The sequence below is a fragment of the Garra rufa genome, chromosome 3, assembly GCF_049309525.1.
Source record: "Garra rufa chromosome 3, GarRuf1.0, whole genome shotgun sequence".
Taxonomy (NCBI): domain Eukaryota; kingdom Metazoa; phylum Chordata; class Actinopteri; order Cypriniformes; family Cyprinidae; genus Garra; species Garra rufa.
In genome coordinates, this window is record NC_133363.1 from 32,504,213 (window position 1) to 32,522,831 (window position 18,619).

General features: G+C 42.2%; 1 pseudogene; it reads left to right on the forward strand.

Annotated features, from left to right (window-relative positions):
- The first annotated feature begins 861 nt into the window (after positions 1–861).
- Positions 862–4,053, forward strand: LOC141331547 (uncharacterized; annotated as a pseudogene).
- Positions 4,054–18,619: the final 14,566 nt, after the last annotated feature.

An 18,619-nucleotide genomic window follows, 5' to 3' on the forward strand; every position in this document is an offset into this window, starting at 1 on the left:
ATATTTATCTCACAAATCTTTACATAGATATAAACTCAGTATTGCAAGATATAAACTATCCAGTCTAAGAGGAAAAGTCTGGCATAAAAAGTCACAATTTCCCTTTTTTTAGTGCTATTATTCCATGGTGGAAACATAAAAAAAAAATTATAATTGCAAGTACACTCAGTATTTTGAGGAAAATGTTATCTTGCAACAAAAAAAAACAAAAAAAAATTGGAATCATTAATCTTTTTTATCTTTCATTTAAAAAAAAAAACACAAAATTCCCATCTTTCATTGAAGAAAAACAATTAAAAGTGGGGGAAAACTTATGAAACATTATGAAATAAATGTTTGATGGCCACAATTATTGGCACACTTAAGAGAGTAAAATATCTCTTAAGTATATTTCCATTCATATTTACATTTGTAAATAATTAGGGTGACTATGAGCATTTTCCAGCCATGACTTCCTATTCCACAGGAAGAAATATGAGGAACACAAAGGGCAAATTTCCTTAATCATCCATCAGAAGGAGTAAAACCAAAGAATATAGTTCTGATGTGCAGTACAAGATTATTGAGCTTCACAAAACAAAAATTGGCTGTAAGAAACGAGCTAAAGCATTGGAAATCCCCATTTCCACCCTCAGGGTAATAATTAACAAGTTCCAATCAACTAAAGATGTTACAAATCTGCCTGGAAGAGGACTATATCATCCTAATGAGAAAGAGAGTTTAACTGCAGAGATTAGCTGAGTCTTGGGGTCAGAAAACCCCAATAAATAAATAAAACAGCCCCTACATCAGCGCATCCCCCAGTGGATCACCACCTTGCTGCGGTTGGGGGGCTTGTGTGTCTCGGTGACCCAAAGAGCTATGCTGACTGGAGCTTCAATGCTCCTGGTAGGGCCTCCCATGCCAGAAAGGTCGAAGGCTAGAGGCCAGACAAAGAGTGGTCCCTGGTCCTCCAGGTTGGGGGTTCGGCACAGGGTTAACTACCTTGTCCTAGAAAAAAATATAGAGTTACAGAAGCATCGACAACAATACTACATCATCGAGACCTGGGAGCGGAAGGACCTCTACAACAGAGGAGTATGACGCAATGCAGTGAAAGCCAAAGGGAAGCTGTAAGGCCGATTCCCCTTCTGACTCCTAGGAAACCAACAAGGATAGCCACTTGGAACATCAAGAACTGCCCAGATAGCAAAAGAGATGAAAACCTATAACATCTCTGTTTTAGGATTGAGTGAGACAAGATGGCTACAGGCAGGTCAGCTAAGATTAACATCTGGAGAGACGTTGCTGTATTCTGGACACACGGAGCATGGTGCCACTCACACTGAAGGAGTTGCACTGATGTTGAGTTCGGAGGCGCGACGTGCACTCATTGGCTGGGAACCTGTGAGCTCACGAATCATTACAGCTAAGTTTGCCACCAATAAAAAGAAGATCCAGCTGTACATCATACAGTGTTATGCTCCTACCAATGAGTCAAAAGACGAAGAGAAGGATGATTTTTACCATCATCTGCAAACAGTACTGGATAGAAGAAGGGAGAAAGACATCATAGTCCTCATGGGAGATCTTAATGCTAAGATAGGGAATGATAATATGGGATATGAGGACGTCATGGGAGTGCTCGGGCTGGGGCGGATGAACGAAAATGGTGAACGTTTTGCGGACCTGTGCTCCTTGAACCAGTTGGTGATAGGAGGAAGCATCTTCCCTCACAAGCGGATCCACAAAGCCACATGACCACATCACGGAGAACCAAATTAATCATATCTGTGTCAACCGAAAGTTCAGACGTTCATGGCGGGATGTACGAGTGATGCGAGGCGCAGATGTGTCATCAGACCACCATCTTGTACTGATGACAATGAGGCTGCGACTTAGTATACCACGCAGACCACCACGCGCACCAAATACAACGTAAGACTGCTCAGGAAGAGGGAGGTACAGACAACATTCCAGATCAGCCTTTACAACAGATTCCAGCCGCTAAAAGAGATTCTGGAGGACACAGAGGTAGACCTCGAGAGACAGTGGCAAGTTACTAAAAGAGCATGGCTTGACACTTGTGAAGAAGTCCTGGGCAAGAGCAAGATAAAACAGAAAGAGTGGATCTCAGCCGAAACACTACAGAAGGTGGAAGAGAGGAAGAGGAAGAAAACAGCTTTAAACATGAGCAGAACTAGGGCAGCCAAAGCAAAGGCACAAGAAGACCATACAGCTGCTGACAAGGAAGTAAAGAAGAGTGTAAAGAGAGACAAAAGAGATTACATCAATGATCTGGCCAGCCACGCAGAAGAGGCAGCAGGAAAGGGAAACCAGAGAGACCTGTATGCAGTGACAAAGAGACTAGCAGGCAAGTTTCAGCAGACAGTTAAACCTGTGAAGGATAAGACAGGGAACCCAATCATGACAACAGAGGGACAGCTGAAGAGATGGGCAGAACATTTCAGCGAGCTGCTAAATCGACCACCCCCGGAATCACCACCTGACATTCCACCAGCAGAGAAGGACCTGCCAATAGACTGCGACAAGCCATCTAAAGCAGAAATAAAGAAAGCCATCATGTTGTTGAAGAATGGGAAAGCGGCAGGGCCAGATGACATACCAGCAGAAGCCATCAAAGCGGACATAGGGACTGCGGTCAACATGCTGCACAGTCTCTTCGGCAAGATTTGGGAAGAGGAGAGAGTCCCGGATGAGTGGAAGGAAGGAATCCTGATCAAGCTGCCAAAGAAAGGAGATCTCAGTAGCTGCAATAACTACAGAGCGATCATGCTGCTTTCAGTGCCTGGCAAAGTATTGAACAGAGTACTATTGGAGAGGATGAAAGAGGCAGTGGATGCCAAGCTCCGAGAACAGCAGGCAGGCTTCCGTAGGTACAGATCCTGTATCGACCAAATTGCCAGCCTACGCATCATCGTAGAGCAGTCACTGGAATGGAACTCTCCCCTCTACATCAACTTCATAGACTATGAGAAGGCTTTCGACAGTGTGGACAGACAGACACTGTGGAAATTGCTCAGGCACTATGGAGTACCCAAGAAGTTCATCTCCCTCATCAAGTGCACCTATCAAGATATGACATGCAGGGTAGCTCATGCAGGCCAGATGTCAGATAGTTTCGAGGTCAGAGCCGGAGTCCGTCAGGGGTGCCTACTGTCGCCTTTCCTTTTCCTGCTGGTCATCGACTGGATTATGAAGACGACAACGGCAGGCAGGAACAATGGAATACAGTGGACACCTTGGATGCAGCTGGAAGACCTCGATTTTGCTGACGACCTGGCACTCCTGTCACACAACCACAACCAGATGCAAGACAAGACCACACGACTGGCAACAACATCAGCTAGGACAGAGCTCGAGATAAACAGGAGGAAAACAGAACTCATGAAGATCAACACCACTGTCAATACACCAGTCACAGTAGGTGGAGAGCCAATTCAGGAGGTTGAGTCCTTTGTGTATCTGGGGAGCATTGTTGACACGTAGGGGGTAACAGATCGAGATGTCACAGCCAGAATTGGCAAAGCGCGAGCAGCCTTTGTCATGTTAAAGAACATCTGGGCTTCAAGAGAGATCACTACGGCCATGAAACTGCGCATCTTCAATTCCAATGTCAAATCGGTCTTACTCTATGGCTCAGAGACTTGGAGGATGACCAAAGCGACGCAGCAGAAGATACAGACATTCTTCAACACCTGTCTGAGGCGTATCTTCAAAATCAGGTGGCCAGACAAGATCAGTAATGAAGAACCATGGCAGAGAGCGGGACAAGAATCAAAAACAAGCCAGATTCTAAGAAGAAAGTGGGGCTGGATAGGACATACACTGAGGAAACCAGCCTCCAGCATCACCCGCCAGGCCTTAAATTGGAATCCACAGGGAAAGCGGAAGAGGGGCCGGCCTAGGAATAGTTGGAGGCGGGATGCAGACTCAGAGCTGAAGCAGATTGGGACCAACTGGACGGAGGCAGAAAGGACAGCCCAGAGCCGCGATAGATGGCGAAGTGTTGTCGATGGCCTATGCTCCCTTGGGAGCTATGGGCCTAAGTAAGTAAGTAACATCAGCGCATGTGTTTCAGGAGGGTTTTAAGGAAAATCCTCCTCACTCATCCAAAAACAAACTCCAGCATATTCAGTTGTTAGACACGACTTGAACTTCAAAAAGGACTGGCTTCAATGGTCAGATGAAACTGAAAAAAGAGCTTTTGGCAGGAAAAAAAGAGAGCTTTTTGGCAGCTCAACAATCATGTTCTGCACGTTAGAACTAAATGCTTTGGTTTTACTCCTTGTGATGGATGCAAACAGGGTTAAAAAGTGCCCCATGCCCACGGTTAAACATACTACTGGATCTTTAATGTTGTGGGTCTATTTTTCTGCCAGAGGTCCTGGTCATATTGTTCAGATAGAGATCATGGATTCTATCAAATACCAACAGATAAAAAATCTAAACATGACTGCCTCTGTGAGAAATCTTATAATTGGCCGTGGTTGGATCTTCCATCTGGACAGTGATCCAAAACAAACATCAAAATCAAGACAAAAATGTGTCACTGAGCAGAAAATGAAGCTTCTGCCATGGCTACCCCAGTTCCCTGAGCTGAACCCTATAGAAAATGGGTGGGGGGAACTAAAAAGAAGCTCAAACATTCTAAACAAGATTCTATATGAAGGAATGCTCTGAAATCTTGTCAGGCGTTCTCCAAACTAATCAGGCATTATAGGAGAAAACTCAATGCTGTTATCTTTAATGTTGCAATAATTGGGTGCCAATAATTGAGGCCAACATGAACTTTCAAAATGAGATTTTCCCCCACTTTACATTGTTTTACTTCAATGATAGGTTAGAATTTTGTGAATTTTTGCCATTAGCGCACTATATAAGAGATTTGAATATGTGAAAGTCTAAAATGGCCATAAAATCTGGCATAGAAAAGGAGAACACAGTATTAAATGAAACCCTCTACTGGATGAAATGAAGGGGCTGGAAATTATGAGGGGAATCAGTATGATAAAACAATTATCTTGGAATTGTTTGAAACTGAATACAACCACTGGACTGTTTCCCTGTCTGTAATTAAATTCATTTTCCTGCTTTTCATGCTAATTTGCATTAGAATAAACAACACATGCAGTATCTGCAGACATTCGATTTCAGTTTACTTTAGAACTGGAATATTTGAGTGCCACTCCAATGCACAGACCAATATCTTTGGATGTCACACCCTACAGCTATTTTGAAAGGCTGAGTAAAACGAGATATTCAGTGCTTATCTAATAACTGCATGTCTGTGAGGAGGAGATGCGATTAGGAAAATAGCTGCACAAATTTATACTAGTAGCCTTGCCTTGAGTGTTAATATAAATTGCGCTGTAGTGACTCCATACAATGGCAATTATTTGACAGTTTTTTTGGAACTCCAAGTGTAACTTGAAGTTACTTAAAATCATCTCGATTTGGCCCTAAATGTGAAACTGGGAATTGTAACCTTCCGAGGTTTTTGATTTTGTTACACATGACTACAATACTAAATGAAATTTAAATGTCAAACAAAAATTAGAGCAGGCTCAATTTGGTGCTTTAAAATCTTGGAAGATTTCATGGTTTGAAAACCCTGCCTCGCCAGATACAATCAGTATTTCAGTGCCTCAGCAAATGTCAAAAGCTTGAACAGCGGCAATCCTCAGGCAAACATATTGTCAGGCTCTGATGCCCAAATATAGCTAAGCATTTCATCAACTCAATCTGTTTGCCATTGACTAAAGACAACTGATTTCATTACAAGAAAAACAATTTCACTTGATACCGACACTTAATTCGTGCTCCACATGACATTAGGATGTTTCCAAGACTCAGGGATGGTAAATAACAGCTCTTGCTGTAACAACCAACTGTCACTACTACAAGATTTTGTTTGGCAGAAATGACCGTAAGAGATTGTTCCTGTGTAACACACAACAAGTGAGGAGCATTTCCAGCTGCTAGGTCATGTACTCATTTTGAGGGACAAAGTAATGGATTCCAGCTGCTTCTTGTCACCTTGGCATCTGTCTGCTCAACGTGATTTTAAATATTCAAATATGTTTAACAGCATCACATTTATTTAACACCGTTAATCCATCTGTCTAATTTGACATCATTACAGTTTAAATCGGGAGTTTATACAGACTAGCTGAACTACTGTGACAGCACACACATACACACACACACACACACAAATCGAGAAATGAGCGAATCACACCACCATAACATCCCATCCACAGTGGCTCCAGTTCTGCCAGTTTCAAATCTTCAGGAGATCAGAAACGATTTGTACATTTCTAAAGCTGTACATGTGTAAAAGGGTTCAAGATGTTATCATTGTATTACATACTTTATATACACTTTACACATGAATACCTTTCAATATGAATGAGATCAGCATGGTTCGCTACACACCCTGTAGATGTCTCTCTCTTCATTTCGTAAAAGCCCTATTTATTGAGCTGGATGTGCTTCCACCAGCTGCAGAATTATGTTCCTGAGTTTCTAATAGCATGGGGTAACAAGGCTGACGGACTGAGGTTTGTAAGATTGGAAAGTGATGCAAAAACGGCCATTTTTGAGCCACTTTGCATATTCGGCAGACTTAATTAACCCAAAAATTCTGTCATTAATTACTCACCCTCATGTCGCTGATGAAATCTGAGAGACAAGGAGGAGAAGAAATTGCTGAATAAAGTCATTATTTTTGTTTTTATTGCACACAAGAAGTATTCTCATAGATTTATAACATTACGGTTGAACCACTGATGTCACATGGACTGTTTTAACAATGTCCTCCGTCACCTTAGAATTATAAGGTTCTATCTGCATTCTGAGCACTTTCGAGATATTGAGCTTTAAAGTTTTTGCATTCCATAGACTTCTGTAGATAGAACCATTTTTGTTTTCTAAAAAAATGCCCAAAATGTACACAGCTTACAAAAGAAACATCAAATAATGTAAATAAGTTGTCAAAGAATAGGAATATTTGAATAACTAAATTTTGACAAAAATGTCAGATAGAACCTTATAATTCTAAGGTGATGCCTTACTAACTTTCTTGGCTTTGAATGTGTCAGTTATGTTGCTGTATATGGAGGTTCAGAAAGCTCTCGGATTTCATCAAAAATACTTTAATTTGTGTTTTGAAGATGAACAATAGTTTTACGGAGTTTGGACCCACATGAGGGTGAGTAATTAATGACAGAATTTTAATTTTTTGGTGAACTATCCCTTTAAAGCTTGCTTTCAAAACAAGTGACCTTTATTTTATTTTACTGCAATCATTCTAATGGTAAAACTGAACAACTATACGGTTTATTTGCTCTTGCTCAGTAATGTGCCAGTGAAGATGTGGGTCTTTTTCCTCGGACAGAGGAAAGTCATTTGGAAAGATGTGACAGTTTAATGGAATTGTGCATGGTGAGCGCTGGGAGAGACAGCAATAGTGCACTGAGATGAGCAGAGAAAACCCAAGGGTATTACTGTAGCTGCCACTCTTCTGCCTGTTACCAGCCTGATGAAACCTGGAGCTGAAGACATACACAGATCTTGACCATGCAAAGAACTGAGATGGAAAATGGAGCTGATCGCAAATCAAGCTGACTGACATTTCATGAACTTCTTGCAGAGTTCACTGAAAGGGTTTCAATCCTATTTTTGCCATGTAATATCTATAACTTCACACAACTATAATAGTTACTGCTGATTTTGTTTTTATAAAACTATTAAATTCATATTCCCACAATACAATAACTGCAGTAAAAACAGTATTTTAGGCAGAAATTATGGTTGCCAAAGATAAAATTCTGTTTACAAAGCCACATACTGAATGATATGAAATAAATATATTATTGTAAGTCAGCCTGGAACAGTGCCAGTTTAATTGTTTAAATTATGCTTTTTCAGGTCCATAAAATAATTAATTTTATAGAGTGTAATCCATTTAAAGGTATAGTTCACCCAAAAATTTTAATTCTGTCATTAATTACTCACCTTTATGTCGTTCCAAACCTGTAAGATCTTTGTTCATCTTCAGAACAGAAATTAAGATATTTTTTATGAAATCCAAGAGCTTTTTGACCCTGCATAGACAGCAACCACTACCACGTTCAAGGTCCAGAAAGGTAGTAAGGACATTGTTAAAATAATCCATGTGACATCAGTGGGCCAAGCGTAATTTTATGAAGCTACGAAAACACACTAGTGTAAATAGTAGGGTGACCATATTTTAGTTCAACTGGGGGGTTATGCCATATCAAAACTCAAAAATATATAATTTCCATACCTAAACTACATATTCACCATTATGCAGATTGATTATCACACAGCTAAAAGGCTTCCTACATCAGTGGCCACCTTTCACGTAACTTATATCTAACACTGTTTTATCATAGGTAGAATGCAAAATGTTTTAATACAAGCATTTCAGTCAAATGTAATTTGAAAATCAACCCAATTCGGTGGAAAAACTGTCAACTCTACATCCAACACAAGCTGCATCAAAAGAATTGAAATACAATACAATTAATATAAAAACGCACACAATGAATGGCGACTGTAGAAAGCAAAAGCCGAATCCAGGACATTTTGGGTGATTTAGAAATCCTGGCCAGATGAATTTTTTAGGTCCAAAAAACGGACATGTCCAGGGAAAAGCGGACATATGGTCACCCTAGTAAAAAGGCTTTGTCGTGTTCACGAGAGCACCATGACCACTTCTTGCAAACTACGTCAGAAGACCGGCTCCTACATCAGCAGCACCACACGCATGCATCATGGTATCGAAGCCTGACACGGAAGAGAAGAAATTGTTGAATACAGTTGTTATTTTTGTTTTCATTGCACACAAAAAGTAATCTTGTAGCTTCATAAAATTACAGTTGAACCACTGATGTCACATGGACTATTTTAACAGTGTTTTTACTACCTTTCTGGTGAACATTGGCCTTGAATGTTTCAGTACCATTGCTGTTTATGCAGGGTCCGAAAGCTCTCGGATTTCATCAAAAATATCTTTAATTTGTGTTCCGAAGATGAGCGAAGGTCTTACGGGATTGGAACAACATGAGGGCGAGTAATTAATCACAGAGTTTTCCTTTTTGGGTGAACTATCCATTTAAGACATAAAGATCCTATTGGACAAAGAAGTGAACTTATAGCTCTAGCAAGTGTAGCATATTCTGTAATTGTGGTTCCGAGATAAAGAGAAAATGTCTTATTTAAGTCCTTTGAAGAGAAAGTTTAAAAACCCTTGGATTAGAGCAGGAAAACTGACTGTTCTATAAAGCAATTAGCCACAGCTAGCTAAGCAGCCAAATAGAGAATAACATGGACATTAACCGTTTCCTTTGTGTAATCCTCTGAAATGTCTGTCTTTTAACTGTTCAATACTATTTAATATGAGAGGCAGAGGTAAAAGCTTATGATGCTTAATCCTATAAAAGCTTGTAAGCTTTAATGCTTTTTTTCTCTGCTTTTTACAACAAACTGGAGGCAGGACCTTGTGCTCCAATGAGATCAATTAGGTCCAACCTTTTTTGCCAACTGGGAGAGCCATAATAAATACAGAAGCAGGATCATGAAATGGCCTTGTTCAGAAAGCAACAAAGATACTTGAGTAAATTAGCAGCTGCTCCGATGAGCAAGTCCCTGGTAAAAAGTAGCTCATTTAAAGCACAACCCTTTTTGTTGTTGTTGTTGTTCTAAGAGACTGGTTGAGTCAAGTAAAAGATAATAAACTGGAATTACAGTCTTAGAAACCAACTCAGCATATTAGTCTCCATTGAAATTTGGCTGAGGTACAGGTTTCAATCCAATTAAAACTTCGACCATTTGGTTTTTAATTACCTCAGCAGAAAGAGACTGACATTTGGGATCAGTCCTGAATTTGAAATCAATTTGGGGGAAATTAACAAAACCCTACACATCATAGCAACGTTTTCCCTCTTTCATTAATTTACGCCTCTCTTTCTGCATATATTTCCCATCACATCAGCTCATTAGTGGTCATATACAAATCCTCCCTTAGTTTCTTTCCTATGTTGCAAAGGCATTTATTTCAAATCAAATTCATATTCACTCCTTTTCACTGGGTTTTAATAGCTCAGTGAGATCGGTCAACCACATTTAGGGGCCCAAGGCAATGGCCTTGCCTGAACTGTGGGTGTTAAATTGTGCTGTCGAGAGAAATCACAAACATTACAGCCTTATGCTGAGAGGCAGAAGGGGTGATTTGGAAGACTAATGCTGGTGTCAAAAGAGCTTTTGTTATTGCCATTGCTCAGTATTGATATTGATGTACCCTGCACAGCCTCCATTGGGTTCAAGAATAAGGGAACCGGTGGGCACTCTAATGATTGCAGCTCTGCATGGACAGTAGTGCAGAGATAGACATATGTGTGATAGCAAGATATGTGATGATTTCTGTGGCCCCGTATCAATCAACCAAGGCAAGGCGGTGACAGTTTAGTGCAACTACCACTTACAGGCTCATTGGCTTTAGTCAAACTACATACTGTAGCGCAGAAGGATATTATTTTTCCACCTACATTTGACGCAGATCAGATTTCTTTCTGAGCAGTTTTCAACACATAGTGTGATTTGGGCCAATGATAATTACATAAATCTTTTTTATAAATGTGTCTACTTGTGTTGAAGAGTGACAGAGCAAAACAATCAGTTGAGAGCGAAAAAGCAAGACTGCGATGTGAATGTCACAGTCAAATAGGCAGACAAACATCTGCTTTATTTTCCAGATGAATTTAAAGTGGAATTAATTTGAATAAGTAATAGAAACATTTCATTATGAGGCATTAATACTTCCTAAGCAAAGCTGCCTTTTTGATATTCTCTTTTTAATGCCCTAATCTGTATCCTCCTTGTGTTTGTCTCTGACCTCCTAACAATACTGCACTTGTTGCCATAGAAACATAATTTTCATCTCACTCACAGGCCATGCAATATAACTTCACAAACGGCACCCACATTCACTCTCACAATGACACAGGATACGGACTGAGGCGCATAACCATTCTTACATAATGGCACTCACACATAACAGTGGTAGATGTAAAAATTTACTACGGTCTTGTTAAAATGATTGTATTTCTGACCGTTACTCGGCTTGGAGGGACAGAGAGAGTGAGACTGTGTTCAGATCAAAATGAAGTGATGAGAGCAGTGTGTGAAAAGGCTACAGAACAGAACAGCCGGAGATGTAGGCTAAAAGGCAGATGGATGGGTGACTCAGGAACTGCCAGATAAAGTAAGTGTGTGTTAGACGGTTGGTTATTTGCATACGGCTCACAATTTGGCGTGTTAATGAAAGTTAGATATGTAATTAGTTACACAATATGCTGCATGCAGTGATACAGTCTTCCTCACACAATCATCATATCTGTTTTCAGAAAACGGGGGAGGAAAGGCTTTGTTCTGGTTATTTAAAGGAGAAGTCCGGTGTGATATTGACCTAAAGTGTATTGAATCATGATACCGAGTGTGAACGTACCTTGCATATCTCATCTCGGTTTGTGTCCTGCAGTCCGAAATCTGGGGTCAGTTATCCGATGCTAACAACAGGTTGTCAATGAGAGTGAATAGGGCATCGGAGTAGCCATGTAAATAAATCACTGTTTTATGCCATTTACGAGGCACAAAGTAGCTCCACACTTCATTGGTAGACTTCAAAGGGCCCTGACATTTAAAACGAGACATTGAGAACTCAGAAAAAGCACCGGTAGTTTATTTACGAGAAGATTTATACAGACAGTAACTGCAAGAAATTTAGCGGCCGCCGCCATCTTGAATTTAGTCACGATAAGTCGAGTGATGAGCATGAAGGAACTTATCAGGTTATCAACTTATCAGGTTGTAGTTTCCTTCGTGCTCGTCACTCGACTTATCGTGACTAAATTCAAGATGGCGGCGGCCGCTAAATTTCTTGCAGTTACTGTCTGTATAAATCTTCTCGTAAATAAATGAAGTGTGGAGCTACTTTGTGCCTCGTAAATGGCATAAAACAGTGATTTATTTACATGGCTACTCCGATGCCCTATTCACTCTCATTGACAACCTGTTGTTAGCATCGGCTAACTGACCCCAGATTTCGGACTGCAGGACACAAACCGAGATGAGATATGCAAGGTACGTTCACACTCGGTATCATGATTCAATACACTTTAGGTCAATATCACACCGGACTTCTCCTTTAAAGTCCTTCATGTTTTTAATATTTAACATTTTATTTTATAGAAGCAATAAAACACTCAAGTGAAAACGCCCTTTAACCATGACTATATTCACAATGTAGCACAAACTCTTGTTACTTATTGTTTAATTTGTGTTCATTTTAAAGGAGAAGTTTACTTCCAGAATACAAATTTCCTGAAAATTTAATCACCCCCATGCTCCAAGATGTTCATGTCTTTCCGTCTTTGATGCATTCACTTGCAGTTTTTCCTGATTTTATTTGTGTACACCGACAATAACAACAAAACATTGTGCTTTTGTAAAATAAACAAAAACAGGGTGCGCTTTCTGCTGTCTCGGTCTCTCTTTCTACACCTCACAAATATAAACCGAAACTCAGCCAATACTTGACACACAGACATGAGAAATATATCTATAAAACAAATATTCTCTTATTATGTAATCCATATGAAACCAACATAAAAACTGGAGAGGAAAGGCTTTGTTCTTTTAATTTAAAGTTTTATTTTATAGAAGCAATAAAACACACTCAAGTAAAAATGGCCTTTAGCCATGACCATATTCACAACGTAGCACAAACACATGTTACTTATTGCTTAATTGTGTTAACATTAAAGGATAAATTCACTTTCAGCATAAACATTTCCTGATAATTTACTTACCTGCATGTTATTCAAGAAGTTCATGTCTTTCTTTCTTAAGTCGCAAAGAAATTAAGGTTTTTGAGAAAACATTTCTAGAATTTTTCTCTATATAGAGGACTTCAATGGGGATCAACAGGTTGAACATCCAAATTGCAGTTTCAGTGCAGCTTTAAAGGGCTATACACGATCCCAGCTGAGGAATAAGGGTCTTATCTAGCGAAACAATTTATCATTTTCTTAAAACAACAAAAAATTATATACTTTTTAACCACAAATGCTTGTCTCGAACCAGCCCATTATCAAGCATTACGTAATCATGTTGGAAAGGTCACGCATGACCAGTGTTGGGTGTAACGCGTTACTGTAATTAAATTACTTAATACTTAATGCAGTAAAGTAAGGGATTACTGTTTTTAGGTAATCACAGTTACTAATAAAGTTGCGTTACATTCTGTACATAATTTCAACAGTTCTAAAATCAATATTGAAATCTACATTTACAGTCTAAAGGTAAAATTTAATGCAGCATCTTTAACCCTCTCCACGCTGGTGCGTTCACTTGCAGTTTTTCCTGATTTACAGAGAACCCTTAAATACTAGATACAGATAAGACTAAAATCAACTGAATCTAAAAGGGGCCTACTTTTATTTGCGTACTCTGACAATAACAACAAAACATTGTACTTTTGTAAAATAAACAAACAGGGAGCGCTTTCTACGGTCTCGGTCTCGGTAAACAACTTTCTACTCTGAGAATACTTGACACACCTGTAGATTGATTGGTTTGTTCCGAAACAAAGATTAAAATTATTAAAATGTTGCTTTTTTATTCTTGGTACGGTTTGCTTTCACACAGCAAAGTTTCATATGGTCCAAATTTGTTAATACAAGTCACGTGTGAGTAAACTTTCCTCCCATTGTTCAAAGTTCCACTGTTTACTTTCTGTGATTCGGCTCATAGCTCTTATCCATCAGGATGGAAAGACAACAGCTTTGTGGACTTATTGTTGGGTTTTCTGTAGCTGTGGTTATATTCATTTATCATTTTGAGCATTTTGGAGTCCAGGATTCTTCGGGAAATCATTTTTAAAATGCACCTACTATGAAGAAGAGCAATAAGACGCCATTATAAAATGAAAAGGTTTGATTTTTGATTTTGAATGGAGATTCACAGGTTTACTTTAAGAGGTATTAGCAAAACAACAAACATACTGCTTTTCACGGAACTTACGTAATTACCTTTTATACAATGTGATATAGCCTGGTTCGTTGGTCCGTTGGATCAGATTGCTTTCTCACTACAACTGAACCGAGTTTTTGATTGAGCCAAGACAACTTCATTCAGGTGATCTCAGACTGATTGTTTTAGCACAGATCTGAGCGCGGTTGCCGTGTTCACATATGCCCAAACAAACCAAGCTAAGGAAATGCACCAGGTTCTGAAACAACAGGCCAGGTGTGAATGCACCCTAAAACTACAAATTGGACCTTCAACCCGTTGATCCCCATTGAAGTCCACTATTATGGAGAAAAACCCTGAAATGTTTTCCTCAAAAACGTCTAGGTTACGTATGTAACCCCTGTTCCCTGAGGACAGGGAACGAGACGCTGCGTCCTGGTGGACACTTTGGGAACTGCCTTCAGCATGACCGGTTCTGAAACAAGCTATAGAACAACGACAGTGAACTTGACACTGTCCGGCGCCAGCCTATGACATCATCAACAGGCGCCTGCTAGTATAAAAGCAGATGCCTGAGAGCACAACACCATCTTTTTGTCTGACGGAGGTCTGTGCAGGGCCCGAGGCATGGCAAAGAGACGCAGCGTCTCGTTCCCTGTCCTCAGGGAACAGGGGTTACATACGTAACCTAGACGTTCCCTTCCGGAGGGAACTCTACGCTGCGTCCTGGTGGACACTTTGGGAACGTTTATACCAACACCGCCATGCCGAGGGATAGGTGATCAAACTGACTGAATGAGGAGTCAAGAAGGAAAATCACCCCTGCTTCAGCGAGAGTCGCTGGGGCCCAGTGACCTGCCACGGCTAGCTCGGCTACCTGTGCACGCAACTCTCAAGCGTGGAGGCCTAGAGGAAGCCTACTACACTTTAGCTCTCTAAGTGAATGAGCTCATAAACGCCCTGACCATAAGGGGCGGAGTTTAGGGAATGGAGGTCTCAGCAGAGCGAATGTCTGCTCTAGGGACCTGACAACATTCAGTGCTAACAGGTATAGGTGGCTATACTCGACACTGGGGGTATTCAGTGAGGCTGAATAGCCTGTGCAACCAGAACTACCCGAGTGGAGCGTATGCTCAGAGGGAATCTACAAAGTGGAGGTCTCATGACCTAACTACACTTGACACTGACAAAGGTCTGTGAGGCTGAATAGCCTGTGCAGCAGGCCTGTCTAAGTGGAGATTTCTGAGGAGTGGAGGCTTCGCCGAAAGGAAGCCTGGCAACACTCTGTGCCTTCCAGAGTGCAACTCTAAGAATGGAGGTGCCGCGGCACCTCTACACTCAAAACCTGGGGGTAGTCAGTGAGGCTGAGTAGCCTGTGCAGCAAAACTACCTACAGGGAGTTCAGAGGAGTGACTGCTTCAAAGGAAGCCAGGAAAGCACTCTGTGTCTTGCAAAGGAAAACTCTAAAAGTGGGGGTCTCGTGACCCACTTCACTTCAACACTGAGGGTAGTCAGCGAGGCTGAATAGCCTGTGCAGCAGAACTACCTGAGTGGAGTTTCTGCAAAGTGGCGGCTTTGGTAAAAAGAAGAAGCCTGGTACCACTCTGCACCCAGCAGAGGACAACTCTAAGGATGGAGGTCCGTGACCTATCTACACCCAATACTAGAGGTGGTCCGTGAGGCTGAATAGCCTGTGCAGTCGGACCGCCTATTTCTAGTGAGTCTCTGGAGGCAATGTTCTGCGAGCAGCAGAAGGACTCTAAGAGTGGAGGTCCCAAGACCTGCTACACTTCAACACCGCAGGTGTTCATCGAGGCTGAATAGCCCATGCGACAGTACTACCTGAGCGGAGTCTGGAGAGTGGAGGCTTTCAAGGAGGGAGCCTAGCACACCTCCGTGCTTAGCAAAGAAGAACTCTGAGAGTGGAGGTCTTATGACCTATCTACACTCTAATCCTGAAGGTCATCCGCGAGGCTGACTAGCCTGTGCGACAGAATTACCTTCGTTATGGAGCTCTTCTGGAGAGTGGAGGCCTGAAAGGCGTCGACACTCAATCCTGCTAGCAGTGCTATCTGGATTGGAGTTGGGAAACTAAAAGGTTTTTGAAGAACCAACTCAGAAGATGGACACGGAGGAATGCCCTGCGTGGTCCATACCGTATAGGATTTCAGAAAGGAACCTGCCTTTACGGGAGGAACCTTACCATAAATATGGATTTTAGTGAAGTGCCTAAGTAGTGCACTTACCACTTACGTGGATTTTAGCGAGTGCTCAAAAGACTAGCGTGAGCAAACACCACAAATGTGGTTTTGAATAGGTGTCCTGAGCATAGCGAGGATCACCAGATTTGCAGTCTCTAGGCGATAGCAGAGCCTGAAAGCGGAGCTTCTGGAGAGGGGAGGCTTCAGCAGAAAGACTCTCTAAAACGAGAGGAGGCCTACGACGCTCTCCCTAGGGAAACTCTTCAGAGTGGAGGCCTCAGGAAACGCTCTAGGCGAGGGGAGGCCTGACTACACTCGACGCTCAAGAAAAGGCAGATACTCACAGTCAGGGCCAATAATGAAAAATTCTCATTTATCATCTAGCTCTGTGTAGTGGAGGCTCCGAGACTACATCTCCAAGGAGAGAAGCCTACAACACTAGTTTTTGGTGAGTGGAAGACTGCACTTCCCCCAAAAAATAGTCAGCGAGGCACTCATGGGCCTGCTAGCTGCTATAACTGTGAGAGTGAAGGTCTCAGTACTGTTGGCTGTGACAGAGGGGAGACCTATTACACTGTGCTTATCAAAGGAGTTGAAAAAACTTAAAGGTTTTGGAACCAACTCGAAGAATGGGCACGGAGGATTATCCTGCGTGGTCCAACCCGTGAGGGATTTGAAGAAGGATCCTGCCTTTACGGGAGGGATCCTCACCATAAATATGGATTTTAGTAAAGTGCCTATTTTTGTAGTGCACTTACCACTCGTGTGGATTTTAGGGAATGCTCAAAACCATTGTGTGAGCAGACACCACTAACGTGGTTTTGAGAAGGTGCTCTAAGCATTTCGCGAGGAAAACACCTGTATTATTCCCGGGCGATAGCAAAACCCGGAAGCGGAGCTTTCAGTGAGGGAGGCTTTAATGGTTACAAGCTCTCTCGAGCGTAACAAGCCTGACGACGTTCAACTGAGGAAGCTCTATCGAGTGGAGGCCTTGGTATACACATCCTCTCAAGGAAGGGAGGCCTTACTACACTCAACGCTTGTAGTGACAGGTCCATGAAAAAGAATTCACAAGCTGCCTTAACCTTGTGTTTTCCCGGCCTGTATTTCTGGGAAGTGGAGGCTTAACAGAAACACCTCACATAGAGGGAGCCTAGCAACACTCGACCCAGTAAAAAGCTCTCATGAATGGAGGTCTAAAAATGACCTGGCTACATTCAGCGCTAAGAAGTATTATCTTTATATATCTCTCTTTACAGAGGACTTCACAGAGAGGAGGCCTCCTAGGCCTACTACACTCAATTCTGGCACATTGCCAGAAGGTAATTTAGCGAGGCCCAGAATGGGGCCTGACAGCCAAATATATAAGATTTCTACTTCAAAGCGGGGCTTTTTTTTTTTTTTTTTACATATTCTCGCATGTATATGTATGTTGGATCATGTCTATACCAAGCTCACTCTAGCGGAGGTTTCAAAACCTGACAACGCTTAACCCACGAGGGGATTTCTACGAGTGGAGGTCTTACACACTGTTTTCTTTTATGAAACGAGGGGAGACCTGGCTACACTCGGCACTTGGTGGCAGTAGAACTCAAGAGGAGCTCGAAAACTGCAATAGCAATCACCCAAGCGGAGCTGGTAGACAAAGAAAACATACACTACACGCTTGAATATTTATTAAAGTGTCTTTACTGTTCACGTACCGGGCCAACAGATTGAGCCTCAATCTCATCTTTGGCCCAGCCCCAGAGTCTTTGGTGAGGGGAAAAAGGAGGGGCAGGTAGCCCCACACTGGCGACCTGGCCTCGTCTCTGGCCCTTGGACCAGGACGGGCCTGGTTTCCCCCAGGTGTTCAGGTGGAGGCGTGGACCGGCGAGGGATGCAAAGCCCCGGGGCTCGGTCCAGATCTTCCAGCAGATCAGCCTGGTACGCCTCTGCAACACTACCATCGTGTGCAGAGGAGCACCGGCCTGACCCACTGCCGCATATGTGCCTTTGGAGCCTTCAGGGTCGATGTCCCTCGCTCTGAGAGATAGTTCGCAAACATCTGCTCAGTGAGAGGCATCGTCACATATCCGCGCCCATGCATTCCCTCGACATCAGCATGATTCACATGCTGATGCCTGTGAATGCGGGCTGAATATGGCCTGTCCCATTCCCTCTCGATCTCTTATGCAGATCAGGAAGGAATGGGAGGCTCACAGGAGTTGGCTTTGTCATGGCCGGGAAGAAGCCGCTCGTCTAGTCTGCCTAGGGCGGCCTTTTCCCTGGCGGGCTTCCACAGAAGGGGTAGCCGCGCGGTCCATAACAGACATCAACTCTTCATATGCGGGGCAAGGAGGCTGCATGGGCTCAAAAAG